A 23,379-nucleotide genomic window follows, 5' to 3' on the forward strand; every position below is an offset into this window, starting at 1 on the left:
CACACATTTCTAAAAGGTCTTAGAGTAAAGGATCTCAGAGAACACTGGATATAAGAACAGATTCATGATGATCCACTTGAGACTGAGTGATAACAGCCTCTAAAATCCAGACTAGATTCCAGGCAAGCCTGTGCCTTAGATCTGTGCCTTCTGTTTTCTCATCAAATACTTTCCTAAAAGGGTGTTTCCCTTTCTGTTTCTTATTATTCTCTACTAGTTTCAATCCATAGCTACTCAAGAGCTGTGGCCAGAGTGATGGCAATGGAAAAAACCTGCCCTTGAGCATGAAGTCAGAACTGGTAAGGGTGAACAAACTGATGTAAATTTAAGGCAAATTGGAATCTTAGGCATGGACCATGGAATCTTAGGCATGGACCTTGGAATCTTAAGAATTGAGCAGGTTGTCAAAAGAAATCAACTTTTGTGGTTGCCAGTCTGTCTGTTCAATTTTTGGTTTAACTCTTCAGACTGGTGATATTTCCTCAACAAAAACTATGAAGATTGGGTGAAATATGTAGACTACGTAAAAACTGACATAACTCAAGATAAAGATTGTTAATGCTTAGTTAGCATCAATGAATGTTATAAATATGTGGGGCAATGAAAACCCAAGGGTTACCCAGAGAAAAAGAGTGTATTAGGCAGGAGCTGCTCCCCCAGAAGGAAAAATTTCTCTTATAATTTTCATTCGATGTCACTAACAAGATGGCTTTTTTACATGAAAACAATTAGAACATTTCTTTCTACTTTCTATTTTTCTCCTTCGACTTAGCAATTATTCCACCTTTTCTTTATTCATTCATTCAAAAAAGATTTGCTGAGTGCCAGCTGTGTGCCAGGTACAGTTCTAATTGCCAGGGGCAGAGCAATAAAGAAGACAGAAATGTCCCTGTCTTTATCAGGTTTACATGCCATTAGAATTTCATGTCTTCATCTAAAAAAAAATCATAGCTAATTAGCATCCATCAGGCAAGCTAAAGTGTTGAAAAGGAGTCATTCTCTGTAAAAGTAGAGAACCGACAAAGGAACCACATTTTCTCGGAATTTGATGTCCTTTCAGTTTTTCTCCTTATGATCAAATAATTCCTGTGTCCATTTAAAAATTCCTGTTTACGTAGTTTGATTTATGGTGATTTTGGCAAAGTACTCGCACCCCCAAAATGTCTTCTTGCTCCTTGAAGTCATATGTGGTGATGTGATGTCGCTGTCCCCAGATCTTTGAGGCTAAACTTATTACAACACAGCTGCCTGGAAGTTCAAAACTCTGGTTCCCAGAAAAGAGCCACTGGCTCACAAACCAAACACATTTCTTCCCTGTTTCCACTGTAACAGTTCTTTCCCAAGAGTATAAATCTCAGACTGATATTTAACATTCCTTTGAACTGAACCATGGATTTTTACCTTGTACTTCTTGAAAGAGTTTGGAGCTAGGCTTTCATTATGCATATTTATAAACATGTCCTAAACAGAAGGCATGATTTTATAATTCTCTAGTCATGGGTCTTTGAAAGTATTTTCCAAAAATCACTTAGAAACATCACACCAGATCAGGCTGATTGTCTGGTTCAGGATTTTCTCTCAGAGCAGGAGTCCATGTCGTGGCAGAATATCCTATTGCTAAACACGGCTCAACCTTAAAAAGGTGGTGACACATCCTAAGACCTCTTGAATTAAACATTCTTTTCACTTAAACTTATGAAATCAAATTAATGAAATCAATTAGGGGATAATAAGTTTTGGAAAACTAATGCTAACCCACGCTTCCTGATTTTGGAAAATGATATTTCTACTTATCTTGTTGCTTAGGCTCAAAGTTTAGAAGACATTCCTTTTCTTTTGCATCAAAAATTCTGAAAGCTTACATAGTTCTTTTAAAATTTAATATTTATTTTGATAAATACATAATATTTTAAATTTAAGTTTTGAGGAAAGTTTATGGTTATATAATATTGCATGGGTTGCAAAGAATAGTGTTGAAATCTAACCTTATTTCGCCCCAATACAGTTTCTCAAAGTTATTGCATTTTTAAGAGTCTCCTCAGCAATCCTACTCCTTTGTGTATATCCAGACAAAACTTTCATTCAAAAAGATACATGCACCCCGATGTTCACTGCAGCACTATTCACAACAGCCAAGACATGGAAACAACCTTAATGTCCATCTACAGATGAATGGATTAAGAAGACATGGTACATATACACAATGGAATACTACTCAGTCATAAAAAGGAACAAAATAATGTCATTTGCAGCAATATGGATGCAACTAGAGATTCTCATACTAAGTGAAGTAAGTCAGAGAAAGACAAATACCATATGATATCACTTATATCTGGAATCTAATATATGGTTCTTTTCTATCTATAGAACAGAAATAGACACCAGACATGGACAGCAGACTTGTGGTTGCCCAGAGGATGGGAGAAGGCATGGGATGCCCTGGGAGTTTGGGGTTATAGATGCAAACTGTTATATTTAGGATGGATAGACAATGAGGTCCTGCTGTATAGCACAGAGAACTATGTCCAATCACTTATAATAGAACATGATGAAAGACAATATGAGAAAGAGAGTGTATATAGATGTATGACTGGATCACTTTGCTGTTCAGCAGAAATTAACAAAACTATGTAAATTAACTATAATAAAAATTAAGAAAATAAATAAGATGCTCCTCACAAGAACAAAACGATAAAATAAAATAAAAGTCTGACCTTACTTGGACAGCAAACATCTTTTTTTCTTTCTTTCTTCCCTCCTCCCTCCCTCTCTACTTCCGTCCTTCCTTCCTACCTTTCTTGGTAACAACAGATAAGATCTATTCTTTTAAATTTTTAAAGGTATAGTATAGTATTGCCAACCATTGACAACATATGCTTATTCATCTTGCATAAGTAACACTTTATACCCATTGAACTCCCCCTAACTCCCCATTTTCCCTTCCCCCAACCTCTGGTAACTATCATTCTATTTCTGTTTCTATGAGTTTGACTGTTATAGATACCAAGGAAAATTTTTTTTTTTTTGTCTTTTTGTCTTTTGTTGTTGTTGTTGCTATTTCTTGGGCCGCTCCCGCGGCATATGGAGGTTCCCAGGCTAGGGGTTGAATCGGAGCTGTAGCCACTGGCCTACGCCAGAACCACAGCAACGCAGGATCCGAGCCGCGTGTGCAACCTACACCACAGCTCACGGCAACGCCGGATTGTTAACCCACTGAGCAAGGGCAGGGACCGAACCCACAACCTCATGGTCCCTAGTCGGATTCGTTAACCACTGCGCCACGACGGGAACTCCCGGAAACATTTTTGATATTCCTTTTCCTCACACATCTAACACATCAGCAACTTTTAGGATCTTTCCATAAAAGCTTACCCTGCGTCACTATTACTTAGGCACCATCATGTGTTCCCTGGCTCACTCCATAGCCCCTTAACACGAGTCCCTGCCTCCACTCTTAGACTAGTCTAATTTTTCGAGAGAAACCAGAGTGATGACTTAAAGATCATGGCCCTGTTATTTTCCTGTTCAAAACTCTCCAGTGCATGCCTACCCCCAATCATGTGAACTCTGAGTTTTTGCTGCAGCCTGCAAGGCTTTCAAGATCTGGCCCTGGTCTTTTCCTGGACACCATCTTCTTAGCCTTGTTGTCCAGACAGCGGTCTCCTTGCTACCCTGGAACAAGCCCATTTGGCTTCCAACCCTGGGACTTTCCACCTGTTACTCCCTCTGCCTGAACCGCCATCCAGATCTTTGTATGACCTGGCCTCTTTAGACCCCGGTCGAAGCCTCTCCTCCTCAGAGAGGCTTGCCCTGATCATCTATTTTAAAGCAATGCCTTCAACCCCCTATCATTCTCTGTCTCTCTCTCTTTTTTTGTCTTTTTGCCATTTTTTGGGCCGCTCCTGCGGCATATGGAGGTTCCCAGGCTAGGGGTCTAATTGGAGCTGGAGCTGCTGGCCTACGCCACAGCCACAGCAACGCGGGATCCGAGCCGAGTCTGTGACCTACACCACAGCTCATGGCAATGCCAGATCGTTAACCCACTGAGCAAGGGCAGGGATCGAACCCTCAACCTCATGGTTCCTAGTCGGATTCGTTAACCACTGCGCCACAACGGGAACTCCCATTCTCTGTCTCTTTACCTTACTTGGATCTTCTTCATTACCAGACACTGTATTACATATTTATTTGTCTTGTTTATCTTTCCTTCAACTAGGTAGAATGTAAGTTCTGAATGTGGAATGCCATTTTTGGTTTCGTTCTTTGCTAAATCCTCCAAAACCCAAACAGTGCTAGTTACATAATAGATTCTCAACACATGCTTGTTGAGTGAATTGAAAAAGAGTTTTCATGATCCTCGAAGTTGAATTACTCTTTTACTTCTACTTATATATACAAAGGACTTATTTATAACTCAAGTATCAGAAAGCAGCCATCTTATGTCAGGATTTTATTATTAAAATAAACTGTAATAATTGTGGAGCAAGCATAGATCTAATAATTAGGATATGTGGATTCTCAACCATCCCCTAATTTTTTTTCAAGCTGTTTAAAATGTCTGTGCTTCAATTTCCTTCATTTTTGAAATGAGGTTGATAATAAAACTCATCTAGACTAATTCTGGGTTTGATGTGATGATTAAATAAATCTATACAAATACTTGGAATGACATGAAGACATCTGTTCAAGTGAGATACTCATGTTTTACTCTAACATATTTTAGTTATAACCCTTTATTCCTCTAGCTCTGTCTACATGTTTATTTTCCTTCATCATCATGAATCTTTATAGTAGCAGATTTTATCATGTTATATATATATCATGTTATATATATATATATATATATATGTACAAAGAAACCACTAGTATTTGGGTTTAATGACCATCTTGTAGTGTTTGGTTTTTTGAGGCTACAAATGGTTTGGCAACTGAGAAGCCTTAGACAGGAGTTAAAAGGATTAGCAGAAACCAGGTTTTTAAATGGAAGGAAATGTCTGATAAAAGAAGTCTGGAGTAAGGGAGGTGGGTAGGACCTCAATCCATCAGCAAAGATCTGACTTTTCTGCAGAGGTCCTTTGGTGAGGACTCTTGGAAGGAAGGAACATGCAAAGGAGCAGAGGTCTGGGCACAGTTCAAGTGCAGAATCCAGGAAGAGAAGTGAAACATAGATCTCCCTGGTTGGGCTCTTTATGGAAGAGCTCATATGCCGTGAGTGTTGTTACTGTCACGAACACTTCTGCATAATAGACCAGGAGGTCAAATCTGTTGTTCTGTCTCCTTTTCCATGTGCAGGACAATTTGAGAAAAACCAATATGCTTATTGCCCATTATCTCCCTACTTGCTCCTGTGACCACATTCACTAGATAATTTGAGCAGTTATTCAAAAATTTAATCTGGCTTTAAAGAACTTCATGCCATGTAAACTACATTTTAATTTTTTTGACTTGAGGGATGAAAAAAGGCAGGTCCAGAGAGGATAAGCAACCTGCCCAAAGTTGCACAGTAAGTTGTAAGTTTACTCCAAGATGGTGCTCTTTCCATTGATGATGTCTTTGAAGGTAGAAACATTTCTTTAGTTATTACCATGAGCTGATATCATTTGAAAAAAATCATAGAAAAATTCATTGCCTCCGTACATATTTTATAAAAATCTCCAGACTCATATCTGATAACTATTGATAGTAGTTCTTCTTTACCTGGGGGGGATACTTTCCAAGACCTCAGTGAATGTACCAAACCCTACATACACTATATTTTTTCCTATACTTACATACTTTTGATAAGGTTTAATTAATAAATTATCACAGGTAAAAGATTAACATCAACGACAATAAAAGAGAACAATTATAACAATATACTGTAATGGAAGTTATGTGAATGTGGTCTCTCAAAATATCTTTTTTTTTTTTTTTTGTCTTTTTTAGGGCCACACCCACAGCATATGGAGGTTCCCAGGCTAGGGGTCTAATTGGAGCTGAATCAATGCAGGATCCAAGCCACATCTACGACCTACACCACAGCTCACAGCAACGTCAGATTCCACTGAGCGAGCCAGGGTTCAAACCTGCAATCTCTTGGTTCCTAGTCAGATTCATTAACCACTGAGCCACAATAGGAACTCCTCCCAAAATATCTTTTTGTACAAAGTGAATGCCTTTTCCATCTTCATTAAGTACTTATCACATATTGCAGCCATAATTTTTGTTGTTTGAGGTATGCCAGCCAAACTAACATGGGTTTCTTTTTCTTTCACAATTTCATTTATAGAAGATTTGCTGTAAAAACACAGATCTCAGCAACCTCAGCACATGATATTTTTCTTTCCTGATTAACTCAAGAGCTTTCACTTTTTCACTTAAAAGAAGCACTTTATGGTTTCCATTTGAAATATTGGAATGGCTAGCATCACTACTCTGTGGTTTTGAGGTCACTATTTGGTAAAGTGAGCGTTACTTGGACACAGCACGGAGATAGTGCCACAGTCCATCTAATAATCTAGATGGCTCCTAAGTGACTAGCAGATGGGACAAAGGGATGATTAATGTCCTGAGCAGGTTGGAGTGAGAGGGCAAGAGACTTTATCATGCTACTTGGAACAGCACACAATTTAAAACTTATGAATTGTTTATTTCTGGAATTTTCCTTTTAATGTTTTCAGATAGTGGTTAAATCTGAGTAACTAAAACTGTTGAAAAGAAAAACATGGTAAAGCTGGGACTACTGCGTGTGTACCAATTATTAGATTGCTTACATGAGAGAAGCTGGCTAGAGTAATATCTCCAGAAGCTGTTTAGGCTCAATGACAGCTCTACCACGCTCCTGGATGGGCAACCTCAGGCAAGTTTCACTGTACATCTGTAGTTACATTTCCTGTCTAGAAAGTGGGCATAATAATATATCTCATCGGGTTGCTGTGAATACCTGAATATAAATTAAGTATTAGAACAGTGCCTAGCACGTGATACATGCCTGTTTATTTCCATAGAACCTAAGTACACACATATATAAGCCCAGAGTACATGAAAACTTGTTCTTAGAAGTTCTCATCTTGAACAGTTTTGTAAAAAAAAAAGTAGTTTCCAAATGAAAGCATCATTTCTTTTTGTAGACTCTAGAGGCAGTAACTCCAAGTGGTCACTAGATGGCAATTGTGATCCACTGTGACTTCAGAAGCAGAAGGCTTTAACAGAAGGCCCGACCCTTAAATTTTTCAGGGCTCTGCAGCACTGTAACTCAGGCAGTCCATTTCCCACAAGGTGGGCCTTTAAAAGAACTATTTTGGGTCAGCACAGTCTGCCTTCTGTGGCCACTCTTGGGACTCACCCCTAGACACCCAATCTTCCTGATGGAAGTGAGAAATAAAAAATTGCCTGCCCTGTCAGTAAACAATGAATGTCACAGTCATGAGTGATTGTAGCCATCTCTAGCCTGTGATTCCTGAGGGAACTTAGGAAGGAAACAAAGAATACTGGCCCTCTAGCAGCCATCAGACTTGCCGCTACTCTTTAAGGTGCACCCTGAGGAAACTAAGGATGTGAAAACACAGGATATTGGCCCAGAGAGTTGAGGTACATAGCAAAGGAATGATTTCAGTGAGCCCAGACCTTTGCATCTTCTCATAGAAAAGTGCTAAATTCCTTAACTTGAGATATCTGGTTTTCTGTTATTAACAGTAATCTTTTGTTCCTACTGCCTGCTCTTTGTTACAAGACCCCTATATATCCAGGCCCCCCTTCGTCTCCTCCGAGCAGTTTTCTCAGGGTTACTTGAGATGCTGCCTACCTGGCTAAGTCCTCAGTTTAATTCACTGAATAAAACATAACCCTCAACTTTTAGGTTGTGCATATTTTTTTTAGTGGACAGTAGCTTCACTGAGGCCTGGGTTTCCCTGCCTCCATCCTACTGTGAATTTGCTCTCTGCCAGATGGCAACAAGACAGTGGCAGGATATCATCTGTTAAGAAGATTAATCAGTGATTCTCAAAGTTTGGTAACTCCCCCACCCCCTTCCCAGTAGCCTCATATCAACCAGGAACTTGTTAAAAAAGCAAATTCTTGGGCCCATCTCAGACCTGACCTGCTGACTGGGAACTGGTGTTTTCACAAGCCCACCTGATGATCCTGACCCCTGCTAAAGTTTGAGAACCACTGAGATGGACCAATGTTTAGCATCATATAAATGCTGGCATTGGGTGGGTGTTCAGAGAATATTTTGCCTAATTCACTCATTTTGCTAAGAAGGCGAGTGAGTCCAGAGAATTGAATGACTCACTGAAGACCACAGGGTGAGTCTTGTGGTAGAACCCAGGTTCCAAGGCTGCCAAGTTGTATCCCCCAGCTTTTCCCACTACACTGTTCACCCTCTTCCTCTTTAAAACTGAGGCCACTAGATAACATTCTAACCTCATAACTACTTACAAAGAAGAAAAAAATCACTTATTTATACAGGTGTTGGCTCATTTATTTCAATAGACATTTCTATAGGGATACAAAAATGTGTGTGTGATGCATAGAGTGTGATGCATTTTTATGTTCAGTGTGTATGTGTGTGTGTGTGTTTGTGTGTGTGTGTGTGTGTGTGTTGGAAGTGAGGGAAGAATCAAGTGGAAAACTCATGTCTCATTTGCTAGAAGAGGCATGTTAACCTGGGAAATGGGTGAGTGCAAGTAAGTCAGGCACAGGGCTGAGGTGGCTGATGGATATGAGTTCACCAGGAGAAGTAGGGAAAGAACATTTGGAAAGAGGGATCAGCATGTACAAGGGTGGGGGCCCATGAAACAGTGAGGGGAATCTTAAGCCTTCGATTTGATTGAGGAGAAGGGAGAGTGTGGAGGTGTTATCATATTTTAGATAATAATATTACCTCTACAAGAATTATCTGACACTTATTGAATGTTAACTATGTACCAGGAACTATACTAAGCATTTTACACCTATTATTAGTTGATTTAAATCTTAAACAGTTTCGTGAGCGACTACTCTCATTCCTATTTTATAGATGACAAGAGAAATGCATGCACTGTTCTATTTTCCTTAAAATCAAATGTTACTGTGTTAATTTCTTAGACAGGCCTTAAGCTTAGAAAAAGAAACTTAATATTTACTCCAGACGATCTCTGTGATGTGTAGTATGTATTTTGGGGGGATGAGGAATATGTTTTTTAATACATATAATTTTATCATAAGCATTTTTTCAGAAAAGCATAAAATCAAGAAGATTTTGATATCCTTTCTTTTTTAACTCTAGGAATGAATGTCCCATTATTCTTTGATGTATCAGCAACTGTGGAACCAGTTTCTCATAATAACAGGCGATTTGTGTCTGAAAAATGGCAAAGAAAGTTCCTTTCAATTATTTGACTCACTGAAGAAAGGAAGCTGAGTGATGAGTGAGTGATCTGGTCTGAAACCATTGGCCTTACTGTGCCTTTGGCTTTCACTTTATAAGAATTCACTCACTGTGAATGTGTTTTTCTTATACGAATATTAGTCGATATTAGTATATGTTTTTCCTTGCAAAGGGGTGCCCACAACCAAACTATAAAGTTCTGATAGGATTTCAAATACCTAGCCCTTCATGGGTAAGCTTCCAGAAATTTCTAGTTTCTTTGGTCTATTTTTCAGTGATTTCACTTTTTTCTGAGAAAAAAATTTTCTGTTTCTTAGTTTTCTCATGTACAAAATATTGGTACTGGATGAGATGATCTAGAAGGCCCCTTTTAGCTCTCCTGGTCTGTGGATCTATGATTTAATGATTAAATGGCACTCATTTCAGAGTTTCCTTTGGAGTAAAATTTTAGTGTTGTTATAAAAGAAGTTAGCAGACCAAATATTTCTCCATGCATACTTAAAAAGAATGCCTAAAACAGCTCTATATTTCACTTTTTAGGATTACTAAGATTTTATCCTGCTCAAAGATATGATTATATATTATATTTTCACAGGGCATTTTATACATCTCAAGGTCTAAGCCTAAGGCCTGTTTTAAGTAAACATCATGAGAAAGAACTGATGGCCAGTTTGTTTTATGGGGCACTTTACGTGATGCTCTGCTTTTTTGATGCTACAATAACAAATGTGTGCTATAAGAGCTTATGTTACAATCTTGATCTTAACACTCATGTTAACAGCTGAGGGTAAACTGCTTTCTCAAGAAAATCTAGAAAACCCAATCTAGCATTGCCCTTCATTGTCTAGAGAAATTGAATAGCCCACAGGGTACTTTATCCTGAATCAAAGGAGGGGCAATAATGCCTGGAAAGAAGAACCTATAAAATATATTATTATTTTAAAATTTTGTAATTAAGAACATTTTATTCCTCCCCAGATAATTCTTGCCTTTATCGTTTGCAATTGATTTTGGAATTGATTACAAAACTTTTCTATTTACTTATTATAAAAGCAATATACATTTATTCTGGCATTATTACAAAAAAGTATAAATAAGGGCAGAAATATCTAAAATTCTGCCACCAGAGTTGCCTATTGTTTATATTTTTATTTTCATTTCCTTCCAGGTAAGCACAAACATTAAGATATGGCAACAAGTTTTATATTACATTTTGAAATCTTAAAAGAAATTAGCTTACATATGCAATTTTCAATGTCAACCTTTAAAGGTAACATTATTATAACTGTATAAAAAGTTATAAAACTCTTTAGTTTTCACTGCTTTTAACACCAATTTGACTTAGACCCCCTTATTTACCTGTTTTCATCACTTGTTTTTCCAGAAAATATTTAAGGTAATTTCAGCTTACTTTCCTCCATGTGGATATAATGTATGGAGGAAAACAAATCTCTGAAACTCATGTTACATACTATTTTTTTGGTTTGTTTGTTTTGTTTTGCGTGAGAAGTTTGCTTTATAAACAATTGGTAAGTTTTAACATATTGGGGAACACTGCTGTAAAGATTTCTATTGTAGCATAAAGAAGGCTTTAGAAAGTGAAGAATAACTCCTCCTTGATACAATCTTGTTTATAAGTATGTATTTTTCAAAAACAAGTTCACAAGTCTACCAGCTTCTGTATTTAGAAGGCAGACCTTTGACCTTATTGCTCAATATTCCCTATATTCCAATACTATCTGGATAGCTTGCATTGTGACTTCAAATCAGAACTTTTTGGTTCTGCTCTCTGTTGCTCATGTTCAAATTCCTAACTGAGATCATCTTGATCTAACTTAGTTTAGTGTTTGAGACCACATAATAAATACCAAATAAATGTTAGTTTTCAGGAATTTGGGCTGTCTTTTATTTTTAACCACATATATTTTTCTCCTAAATAATAACCCATTTTTCCTGAGGACTTATATTTCAATTTTTCAAAACAGAAATAAGATGGAGTTCCTGTGGTGGCGCAGTGGTTAACGAATCCGACTAGGAACCATGAGGTTGTGGGTTCGATCCCTGGCCTTGGTCAGTGGGTTAAAGATCCGATTTTGCCATGAGCTGTGGTGTAGGTTGCTGACGTGGCTGGGATCCTGCGTTGCTGTGGCTCTGGCGTAGGCAGGTGGCTCCAGCTCCAATTAAACTCCTAGCCTGGGAACCTCCATATGCCACAGGAGTCGCCCTAGAAAAGGCAAAAAGACAAAACAAACAAACAAACAAACAAAAAACCAGAAATAAGATACCCCTATAGGGATTATACATACAATATCTTAAAGAGTTGTTAGAGGGAATAAAATATATTTCATGATAAACTTATATATGTTATTTTACATTGCCCATATCACCTAATAGTCCAGTGTCTCATTCATTCATTATGTTTAATGGGAACATATTTAAAATAAGGTGTGCTATAGAATCATAAATATAATTTATAGTTCTTTCCATGGCACTTTCACTCTAAGCTTTTCAAGCATCCAGCAAATATAAAATGAGCCCTTTTAATGAATGAGCAGTTTGGATTTTGTTTTTTGGCTGCCCTGTGGCATATGGAAGTTCCCAGGCAAGGGATCAAATCCAAGCCGCAGGCACGGCCGGTGCCACTCCTATGGCAATGCCAGACTGCGCTGGGTCTGGGATTGAACCTGCACCTACAGGCTGCTGTAGTTGGTTCCCACTGTGCCACAGTGGGAAATTAAATGAGCAATCTGAGGCATCAACTAACAAAGTCAGAGCTTTCCTCTGCGTGTGGAAGCTGGGTGAGAATGACTGAATTATTGTGGCTGATCTACATTAAAAGCCTTTGGAAATTGGTATCAGCCACATCAGGACAGGTGTATGAAGACGTCCAGTGCTGTGAAATCTGTACTGTGGGCTCTAAACACTGGAATCCTCTAGTTCAGCTCTGTCCGATAGAAACAATGAGAGCCATGTATATGACTTCACATTTTCTAGTAGCCACATTAAAAAAGGTAAAGAAACAGGTGAGATTAATTTTATTTAACTCAAGATATCTAAAGTATTATCATTTTGATGTGGAATCAATATAAAAAGTATTAATGAGATAGTTTATATTTTTTTCTTCTTCAAGGTCTTAGAAATCCTAAGTTTTATACTCAAGTACATCTCAATTGGGGCTAGCCACATTTCAAGGGCTGTATCACCCCCCCCCCCACACACACACGCACACGGACAGCCAGCTTTGGCAGCATGGTATAGAGGAAAGAAGACAAAGCCACAGCATGACAGTATGGTATAGAGGAAAGAAGACAAAGGCCAACTTGGAATCATCATATATGTCTGTTCCCGGCTCTGACATTTGATATTACATGACTGCGAATAAGTAAAATTTAGTGTCTCTGGGTCTTAAAATTCCTACTCTCTCTAACGGGGGTTGTTAATAACTGCCATGCTCCTCTGAGGAGGCAGTTAGGGAGCTTAAATAATATATTGTATGTGAAAGTACTGTGTTAGATCATAACACACCATACATATGTAAGGCATTATAACTCTTTTTAGTGTAGCTTTACTCTCATGACTTGCCCAAGGCCACATTCCCTGTTGGTAGGAGAATCAAGGATAGAATCAGAATCTGGAACTTCTGATTTCCAGCCATCTGCTTCAACTAAAAGCTGTTCATACCATGCTAACTTAAAAAAAAAAAAGTTTTTATTTTCAAAAGATGAGGAAGGAAGAGAGTGGCAGTAAGAAGTAAATTCCATATTAAATAATTAGGGTCTTCTTGGCCCCTGTTGTAATGTTCTACAGTAAAATTACACATACAGGATATTTATATACTTACATATCACCATTACAGACATCAAGGATTGGACTTTATTGCTGTCATATAATACAAAACCCCACGTTCTTCAATGTTTCAAAAAAACTTCTAAATTGAACTGTGGTTTCCCTATTCTATTTATCTCCAAAATATAGTACAACCACAAGAAAGTCCTCTGTACTGGGCTTGATTAATAAAACAGATATGAATCAATTTAGCAGGTTTTCCATGGATACTTTTGGTTACAGATGTAGCTCATTAATCCCCATGTGTGAGACACCACCTCTCCAGTGTGAATCCAAGAGACACATTAATCTATGAAAAGAGAGGGGAAATAATTCAGTTCAATTCACTGAATTATTTAGACTTTACTGTGTATAAGACATATCAGGTATTTTAAGGAGAAAAGTGGAGTTGCTTTCTATGGAAATTGTCATTTAGAAATATGTTATCCAACTTGAAAAAAATATGAAATCTACCAAACTGTGTATGATATATGATTCAGAGATATATATTTTCAGAAGGTATAAAGATGACCAGAAAGGAAATTCTGATAATTTGAAAATAATTTAAAAAGTTACATTCTTTACTTTTAGAGGGCACACAGAAGATTAGTTATTGTGATATATTTCCTTAATTTTAAGTCTATCATAGTTTTCATATTTAAGTTTTTGGGGCAATTTTCTACATTTGTTTCAAATAAATTTCTTCCTAGAATTTAAAAACCACATAAAATATTTAGAGTTTTATACCTAGTGAAATTAAGCATAAGCCAAGTTCATTTTCACTGAGAAGACATGCATTCAAGAAGTTCTTTATTCCCTTCTCAGTCAAAATTCCCTCTTAAAAATGGCTTTCAGCTGGTTATTTTTATTAGCAAATGATCATAATATAGGCTTCAGTTCTGCCTGAATTGATGACCATGTTGAATAAACGTAACTTTAATTTTCACTTACTGAATCACTGCTGTTGACCATTGAATGAAATTGTTTATTGAATAACCTTTACATTTTCATGCTTTTGCACCCTAATTTAAAAACAAAGCTTAATTTTTAAAAGTTCAGTAAAATGTATTTTTGTTATTTCCACCATAACTTTATAAGCAATTTCTTTCCTCTGCCCTATAATAACCCCTTTCTTCATTTTTATGGTTTAGTTTAACATTATTACTGTACTTTTTTACTGGGTGAGCCCATCAATGCCCTTGGCAGCAAGATTTTGTTACAAGAAATCCAGAAGCAGCTGAGCTTTAGTTGGTTGCAACAATTAAAATGTTTCTTTGGCTTGAGTTCAGAACCTTACCCTGACATTATGAATGTAACCCACGTCATGCCTCCTTCTTCAGCTTCTCCAAAATATGTGATTGGCTTGAGTTCTATAACCTGTTGCTTAAATGAGCACATATTTTTTATTCAATGGTTTTACATTATATGTATTTCATTTGATTAACATCTGGCCTTGATGGAATACAGCCAAAATAATTAGTGGAACCCGTGGTAAAAATGTGATACCTTGGGAAAATGAATAACGTATTTGCATTTCTCCAGGAACTCTGGATTTTTTCTAGACAGGATGTGGTCATGTGGCATTAACTAGCGGGCTACATGCTGTTTTTCTTTTTGTTCAAATGCGCCTCCAGTGAGAACACAAAAATCCAAGGAATCCTAACCATTCATTTTTTAAATTACTAAATAAAATTAAACAGACTATAGAAAGCCATTGTACTATTAAATAATAGGAAATATTGAGTCGTGTGTCCAAAAGTCACACTTAAAACCAGGCAATGGTAGTAGGCATAAGATGGCTGTGGATACTATGAGATAATGTCTACTCGTCAGATGGTATTTTTTTTTTTTTCCTGTCAAAGTTCCGAAGTTAATGATATATTTTACATTTTAATTGCTTCTACTGAGAGATCTATTGAGGGATAAGAGTCTGGCATGCTGCTGTTATTTTTCACTGTTGATAGATTGAATACTGTGTATGAATAAAACCATATATTTGGTATATCATGCTGTTTCATACATCCTAAATTGACTTTAGGAAAATTTAGTACATGTCACTTTGGTCATCTGAAAGGAATCATTTCTTCATTATAACTCATAACTTAAAACTATAAAGTATCAGCCAGAAAAGAATTGGCCCAATTAAGAGAAATTTGATAATGGTAGAAAAGCACATATAGACATGACTGGGAGATGATAAGATTATTTTAATTTTCCCATTTGTGCTGGAATTATTTATTTTTCAAATCTCCAGATCTTTCATTACTTAAAACCCTCTACTGAATCATGAAAAGAAGCTTAAGTTAGCAATTTTCCTCCACAAAATCTAGCTTCTAGCATCTGGTGAACACTTGGATACCTAGTCAGGTCCTATGGAAATGATTATTTTAAGACCCTATTCAACATGCCTGGGCTTAAAAATCATCTCAAATCACACTCTGCACATGTATTTTACTCTCGGGGATTTTAAAACCTGGCACTAGTAACAATGGTCTCAAGGCTTTTACAGTGGTAGAGACGAGGATGGGAGATAGGACCTGTAGGCAGGCCAGATACCCCAGTGTCTGATGACTGCCCATGTGCTCCCGGCACAGCTGCTACCGCCACGCCCTCCATCTGCCATCCTCTATGGCTTCTCACACTTACATTTAGGCTTGGCCCGTCTGCAGAATTGAGGACTACTGTCCTTGCTCGTGCCTTCCTGTGGCACGCCTGGGGCTGGTTTCTGTCTGTTCAGATGCTGCTCCACGTCCAGAACAGCTTCTGAGGTAGAAAAAAGAGGATACTTTTACTCAATTGGAAAGACAACAATAAGCTGAATTATTATCAAAGTGTATTGTTTTGGGATCATAGGATAAATTACATAATATCAATATATAAATGCATACTTCAGTAAAAAATGCCACTATATTCCAAAATGTAAGTGCACATGCAATTGATGTTAGAGCTCTGAGTGTGCTGATGAGAATAATTTTTTTTTTGTGTTATATATGTCATTGTGCACTTATATACATATACTGTATATAGCTTTTGTTCAAACATTTTATTGGGCATATTTGTTGCTTTTCATGGTAATATTTATTGTGTGCTAGGTTCCCATTAATTTAATTTCCTTTAATACAGATTTCAGATAATTTAGAAAGGGTTTGGGTAATTGCTGAAGAGGGAGCAAATTTATAAAGAAATACCTCAGGGAGAAAAGTTAGGTTTATTTAAGAAAAGCGAACTCTGCCATTCAATTTGCATATAACAGTATTTGAATTAGAAATTATTCTCTGGTAATTATCAAGTCAGGCAGAGATTTAATTTGGCAATAGTTTTAGGTTTTCATTTGAGCTTTTGATGCAGTTTAATTAGTTGAATATAATTATAAATCATCTGTTAACATAGACTTTTTACAAATCATATAGGACTTTTCTTCATTTAAACTGAATTTCAGAAATTTTTGTGTTTCACATAGTGGATACTCTATTTTGTTTTAGCATATTTTGCAGAGACTTGTTTAGGAAATATTTTTATTTGTTCAAAAAAGATTTAAACAAGGAGAGTTTAGACACTTAAGATGAAAAAGATTGGAAAGCCAGGATTGGTTGATTAGGAAATAAATGCAGAATTGAATATCCAATTTAGAATTTCCGTAATGTATTATAAGTGATATATTCTAGAGTAGTGCTATTCAGTAAAAGTTTCTGTGATAAAGAAAATGTTCTCTTTTTGCACTGTTCAATATGGTAGCTACTAGCCATATATGGCTATTGAGCACTTGAAATGTGGCTAGTACAACTGAGAAAATGAATTTTCAGTTTAATTTAATTTAACTTTAAAAAATTTTATGGCTACACCCTTGGCATATGGAAATTCCTGGGCCAGGGACTGAATTTGAGCCACAACTGCAGCAGTACCAGATACTTTAACCCACTGTGCCAGGCCAGGGATAGAACCTACACCTCCCCAGTGACCCAAGCCACCAGAGTTGGATTCTTAGCCCGGTGTGCCATGGTGGGAACTCCCAGTTTTATTTAATTTTAATTAAATTGGATTTAAATATACACTGTGGGAAATGGTTACTGTACTGGAGAGTGTTGTTCTATAGTTTACCTGTATCCTGTGTTCAACAAGAAAGGGAGAAGTACTTGAATGGTTCTAGCTGCTGAATGTCTATAGTCCCTAAAACACAAGGCCTAGACTGTGACCCTTGTTCTAGGGCCTGAAGGGTGGAGACAGCAGCATTCTGAACTTTGGCTCAACTTGTGGATATTTAGACATAAATAAAGTTTGGGTTAACCATGGGTGATTTGAGAATGTTTTGTCTCTGGAAAGCTGTGGGATATCAAGCTCTCTCTCATAATAAAGTTCAGTGATGGTAAATGGACTTGGGGACTTGACTTTTCCAGTCCATTGCTTGTGTGGTATGATTAGCAGGTAGTGGAGACAAACATGGAAGAGAGAGTCCACAACCATAACTGCCTCTGTGAAAAAGAAACTTTCCAGATTCAGACAAGATCACAGGAACAGATTGTGAAATACTTTTTTGCCTCTCCCTAAATCACTCTTCGGTAAACATCCATCAAGCACCACCATGTGCAAGGCACAATGCTTCGTGCTGGAGATAAAATACTGGGGGGAAAAAAAAAGATATGGCCCTGCCCTCATGGTGATTAAATGCATTAGACAATAAGCTTTTCCCCAATGTTTTCTTCTTCCAAAATTCTTTTTTCTCCCCTGGATATGGTAAAAATAAACCATATCAAGAGAAAGATACACAGGATAAATAGAAACACTGAAGATCACTATTACATGTGTGTCACAATCTTATTCAATTTACCTATTTCTGCACAGCTTTCACAGTTCCATACTTAGCTAGATGACAAAACCAGTTTTAGAAATGCACTACTGGAAGCAGAGAAAATAATTGAAAAGATCTCAATTAAAATTTTTAGAACATGAGATGACCATCATCACTTAGCATTTATTGAGTTTTTATAGTATATGTTTACAAGGAGTTCTTTCCTGTCTCTTAGCCAGAAAACTATCCTTTAAAATAATTACTAATTAAATGCTGCTCTGGGAATATATATATGTGTGTATATATATATATGTATATATATATGTGTATATATATATATATGTATATATATGTGTATATATATATATTTTGCTTTGCTGCTCAGAACACTATAAGAAAGACTGCTACAATCACATTTATGAAATGAATCAAATTATTCAATATTTGAGCACCATTGCAACACTTGGTGGGAACTGCTAGCTACACAGACCAAATGTAATTCATTGCATTTCAGTTGATTTTGGAAGAATGAACTAGAAATGTGGCAAAGTAAATAAATAAGAACGATTTAGTCACACTTCTTTTTCCCCCTCTTCATACAGCAACTGCATAACTGAATGTATGCTTAACCTGTATTTTTAGATGAATTTTCCAATGTATCACTGATGGAAATATAAGGATGAAAATGATTAAGAATTATATTAAATGAATGCAGCCACAATATATAGTACTTAAATTATCTAAAAACCATAAAGTCATTTCTCCAATATAGTTACTGACAATATCCTTGATTTTATAGACTGCATTTTGAAAATAATTTTAAAAAATGAATTACAGAACAATAGAAGAAATCACAAAGAAGAGAGATAAATGAATATAAATACTTAAAAATGCAGTTGCTTATTAAAAACATTTTAAACAAATTAAAAGATGAAGTAAAATTTGCTTTATTCTTTAAAATGGTTATATCCTGTGGAAATTTGAAAACTCAGCCACAATTCTTCGGTGGTCTTCTGTGTTCCTTCCCAGTGAATCTGGAAGGGCTTGTGATTGCTTTGAACAGCAGAGCACAGTGGAGGTGACACTATGTATCTTCTGAAGCTGGGTCATTAAAGGCCATGAACCTGCTGCCTTGTTTTTGAAACATTGTCTTTTGGAATCCTGATCCTCCAGTTAAGAAGTCTGACTACCCTGAAGCCATCATTTATGAGTAGCAATGTTTACATTCTCCGTTGGCCACCAGCAGAGCTCAGCCTTCCTTCTACCCCTGCCAGGGCACTAAACATGTGAGTCCCTTTAGTTCAGTCAATCTACTAGGTGAATAAGCCATAAGAGAAAAAGATCCTAGCCAAGACCCATAGAATTGTGAGATGAAATAAAATGTGGGTTGTTTTAAGCCACTACATTTTGATGTAGCTTGTTAAGCAGCAATAGTTAACTGGAGCATAGCCTCTTATATGTGTGATATTTTTGCAATAAAAATTTAAAAATTGAATGTAAAAGATACTCTGGGAAAAATTGTCAAAGACAGTCAATATCCTTTCTATATAAAGAGTGCTTACAAATCACCGAGAGAAAAATCACTAACATTGTATTAAAAAAATAAACAATTCAATGAACATAAAATTCTCAAAAGAAAAATAAAATGGCTAGTGTAATAAATGAGTAAATTTTTCTTTTCCTTAAGAAACAAATCTCTCTAAATCCTTTCTTTAATGTCAGGTAGTAATTCAACCTCATTTTAGGAAAAGGAAATGTGAATTAAACAATGGAATTAAAATTTGTGTTATCAAATTGGCAAAGATAAAAAAATAATATTAAATGTTGTTTTGGGTAAAGTGGGAGTATACATTGTACAAACTTTCTGGAAAATAAGTTCATATTACATATCCAGAGTTAAAAAAAACCCTATTTCTTTGACACTGCTAGGAATCTAGGCATTTAGTTAAGGAAGTAATCAGAAAGGAAGTAAAATAATATACAACATATTTATCACAGTTCTATTTATAGAAGCAAAAATACAGAAGTGAGCTAAACGTCAATACAGTTAAATTTATATTACAGAATATTTGTTCATTATTCAGAATGAATATTTAAGGATATTTTATTTGTTAGTTCTGACCTGGGGACACCATAGTAGAGTAGAAAAAACTGATCCCAGACACCAGGCTTTGAATCTTGGATTTGCCATTTACTTTTGCTGGATACTTGGAAATTTTGATTTATCTCTCTGAGTTTCAGTTTTCATATAAAGAAAATGGGCTAAGTGCCTATTCCCTTGGACTTGGTGATCACTAAACGAAATTAGGCATGTAAAAATAAGCATAAGAGTTCCTCAATAAGCACTGTCTCTTACAATCCAAGGACACTATTTAAGTTCCACATCAAATTCAAATTACTATTCAAATTCACTAAAAGTTCTTTCACTCTGGCTCCCTCTATTTATATCTTTCTGCCATAGTCCATAGAGGGGTCTTAAAAACAAAAATAAATGAGTAAAATTTTCTTTTCCTTAAGAAACAAATCTCTCTAAATCCTTTCTTTAATGTCAGGTAGTACTTCAACCCAAACACACATGATATGCACTGTAGAGAAAGGAACCTGAGGGCATTTGAGTCATGCCTGCTGTGGTAGGGACAAAATCTGGCCCAAAGGCAAAGGAGCAGTCAAGGGGCTGGAAGGAGGGTGGTACTTTTTTGCCTCCCCATTTCTCTTTCCTACTGGGCTTAAAGTCTGGGGAAGAGGAAGAGTTTTCAATCAGTGGAATCAATGAGGCCCCAGGGTCTTGGATGGTAGATTTGGTTGTACAGTATTATAAAATATGTTTAGGAAAAAAACGTCCCAGGCCTGCCAGTGGCAGCCTAAGTGTCAGCCGGTCCAGTTGCCCAACCTCTCCATGTAGGTGTTGGACAGGGAAGAGGGGGAGGATGATTGCTGGACATGGGTGTCAGCCCATGATGGAACATCATAAGATTTTCCTTGCTCTGTGAACTTGCACATAAACTCTTATAGGCCTCTCCCCTCAGCCCTACAAGGAAGCAACTGAGAATGCACTCACTCACAGCTGGGCACAAAGTGTCCCGTGAGACCAGTTATGGGTCTAATGAAGTGAAGTTGCTCATTTATTTAGGACCTGTTTTCACCCAGACGACGAAAAACTAGAAACTTCTACCTCGCCTTTAAACCGGCACATTCCAACCTACACAATTACCTGTAATGTGTCTCAGCTCAAAACAGGCCTTAGCTTCTGCCAAGTTTGAAGTATGGAAAACGTATAATGCAGCTCTCCTTTTTTGGGCTAAGCTCTAGCTTCCGGCAAGACTGTTGCAGATTGCTAATTGAGAGGCAGAAACACCTGTGGTAAGGAAGGAATTTAGGCGCATGAATGAGAAGGCGTTTGCAGAGCTGAGGGCTATCAGTTTCCTTTTCTCCTGATACCTTCTTCCTTCAGAGCAAACTTCCTCCTCAGGACCTCAGAGATGAGTATGGCAGGATTTTCCTGCTTCAGTCAACTGGGCTTCTGATCTTGGCTCTGCTTCTTCAGGATCTCTATCATGTCTGCGAGCTGCTGGCCTGGGATGGAGATGCAACAGCACTGTATTCTGGTCTGCAACAAAAGGGCTGGCAGAACAAAGACTGATGCAAGCTCAGGGACCTCTAATCAGTTTCCTCGGTGATGTCTTTAAACAAAGGAAGTTGTCCAGTGGAATGAGGATCCCAAACAAGGTAAGGGGAAACAGACCTTTGAACTTTCTGGAAACAAGAGATCTGTTGTTAATGAAGCTGAGCCTCCGTCAGCTGCCACTATTTTAGCAATCTGCCTGCGCAGGTGGCTCAGCTCATCCTGCAGCTCTTTGGCATGGCCTGGGGTGGGCTTCTGCAAGGCCACGAGCCTCTCCTCAGACCCACGCAGGTTGGGCACCAGGCATGGAGCTGCACGACAATCAGGGGGCTGGGCTTCCGCTGGCCTTCTCTCAGGGATCCCCTCCTGACCCAGGCAGAAGACTCCTCTTCATCTAAGCATCCAAGCGATGCCAACCAGGTATGGACTGTGGGTGCACAGGTCAAAGGTGCTAGGTGTTCAGGGTCTCCAAGGATGCCCCACAGGGACATGGCTTCAGTCACAGGCTGGTACTGATTCTTCTCCTACCTTTAAAGCAGCTCCCCCCCATGCGGCCTATTTTGCCAGATTGGGGTGGTCACATTGGCATCCATTCCTGACATTTCAACTGGCTCTTGCACTTGAAGGGTAAGGCAGCCGCAGGGCAGCTCTGGGGGTTAAGGCAGCGGGAGGCTTGACTCCTTCATACCAGGCCATCTTAAGGAACACCAGACTTCTCCTCTCTGACTCCAGCTCCGGCCTTACTCACTCACGACCTCTCCTACCAGAGAGGGGGCCCATCCTCAACCACCCTCACTTCCGCTCTAAATTTCCTTATTTACAATTCTTCCATGGTTCCAATTTCATTTAAAATGTGTCTACTCTTGGGAATTCCTGTCGTGACACAACGGAAATGAATCCGATTAGGAACCATGAGGTTGTGGGTTCCATCCTTGGCCTCGCTCAGTGGGTTAAGGATCTGGCATTGCTGTGAGCTGTGATGTAGGTTGCAGACGCAGCTTGGATCTGGGGTGGCTGTGGCTGTGGCGTAGGCTGGTGGCAACAGATCCAATTAGACCCCTAGCCTGGAAACTTCCATATGCTGCCAGTGCAGCCCTCAAAAAAAGAGAACAACAGCAACAACAAAAATGTATCTACTCTTACTCTGCTTGCCACAAAGATGGGGTGAACTTTGAAATCAGATCATGCCATTTACCCAATAAATACCCCAACTCTTGCACCCAGTAGTTCCTCATAGCACTTAGATTAGACCTAAACTTCTTTTCTGGCTTCCACGGTCTCTGTGTTTTTTACTTTGCCAATTTCCTCCCCCCGCCCCCCAATTTGCTCCCTGTCCCCCTTTGCCCTTTATTCTCCAGCTACACAGGCCTTTTCTTTATGGAAAACATGCTGGTCCCCACTTTCAGGCCTTTGCTGTTTTTGTACCTGGAACACTCTTCTTCCAGAACCCTGCTACGCTGGGTCCTTCACTATTTAAATCTCAGTTTACAGGTCACTTCCTCAGAGTGATTTTTCTTGACTATCTAAAGTCAGCCACTCATTTTCACACATCTCTATAATCTAAATCTCTTTCACTAAATAGTAGCTCTCATATGTTCCCTAACAATTTTTTTTGGCTTTTTTGGGCCACAGGTGCAGCATATGGAGGTTCCCAGGCTAGGGGTCTAATTGGAGCTACAGCTGCTGGCCTATGCCACAGCCACAGCAATGCTAGATCTGAGCTGCGTCTGTGACCTATCCAGTAATGTTGGATCCTTAACCCACTGAGTGAGTCTAGGGATTAGACCTGCATCCTCA

General features: G+C 38.0%; 1 protein-coding gene and 1 pseudogene across 2 annotated transcripts in view; both read right to left on the reverse strand.

Moving 5' to 3' along the window:
* Nucleotides 1-23,379, reverse strand: part of COL8A1 (collagen type VIII alpha 1 chain) — a 158,581-nt gene that overhangs the window by 46,035 nt on the left and 89,167 nt on the right. For both annotated transcript variants that reach the window (XM_001926443.6, XM_005670255.3), the window contains exon 2: nt 15,821-15,937. The gene's annotated coding sequence lies outside the window, so the exon portion shown is untranslated. The remainder of the gene's footprint in view (nt 1-15,820; nt 15,938-23,379) is intronic.
* Nucleotides 18,865-22,488, reverse strand: LOC110256440 (annotated as a pseudogene).

Source organism: Sus scrofa, chromosome 13 (assembly GCF_000003025.6).
Source record: "Sus scrofa isolate TJ Tabasco breed Duroc chromosome 13, Sscrofa11.1, whole genome shotgun sequence".
NCBI classification, from domain to species: Eukaryota; Metazoa; Chordata; class Mammalia; order Artiodactyla; family Suidae; genus Sus; species Sus scrofa.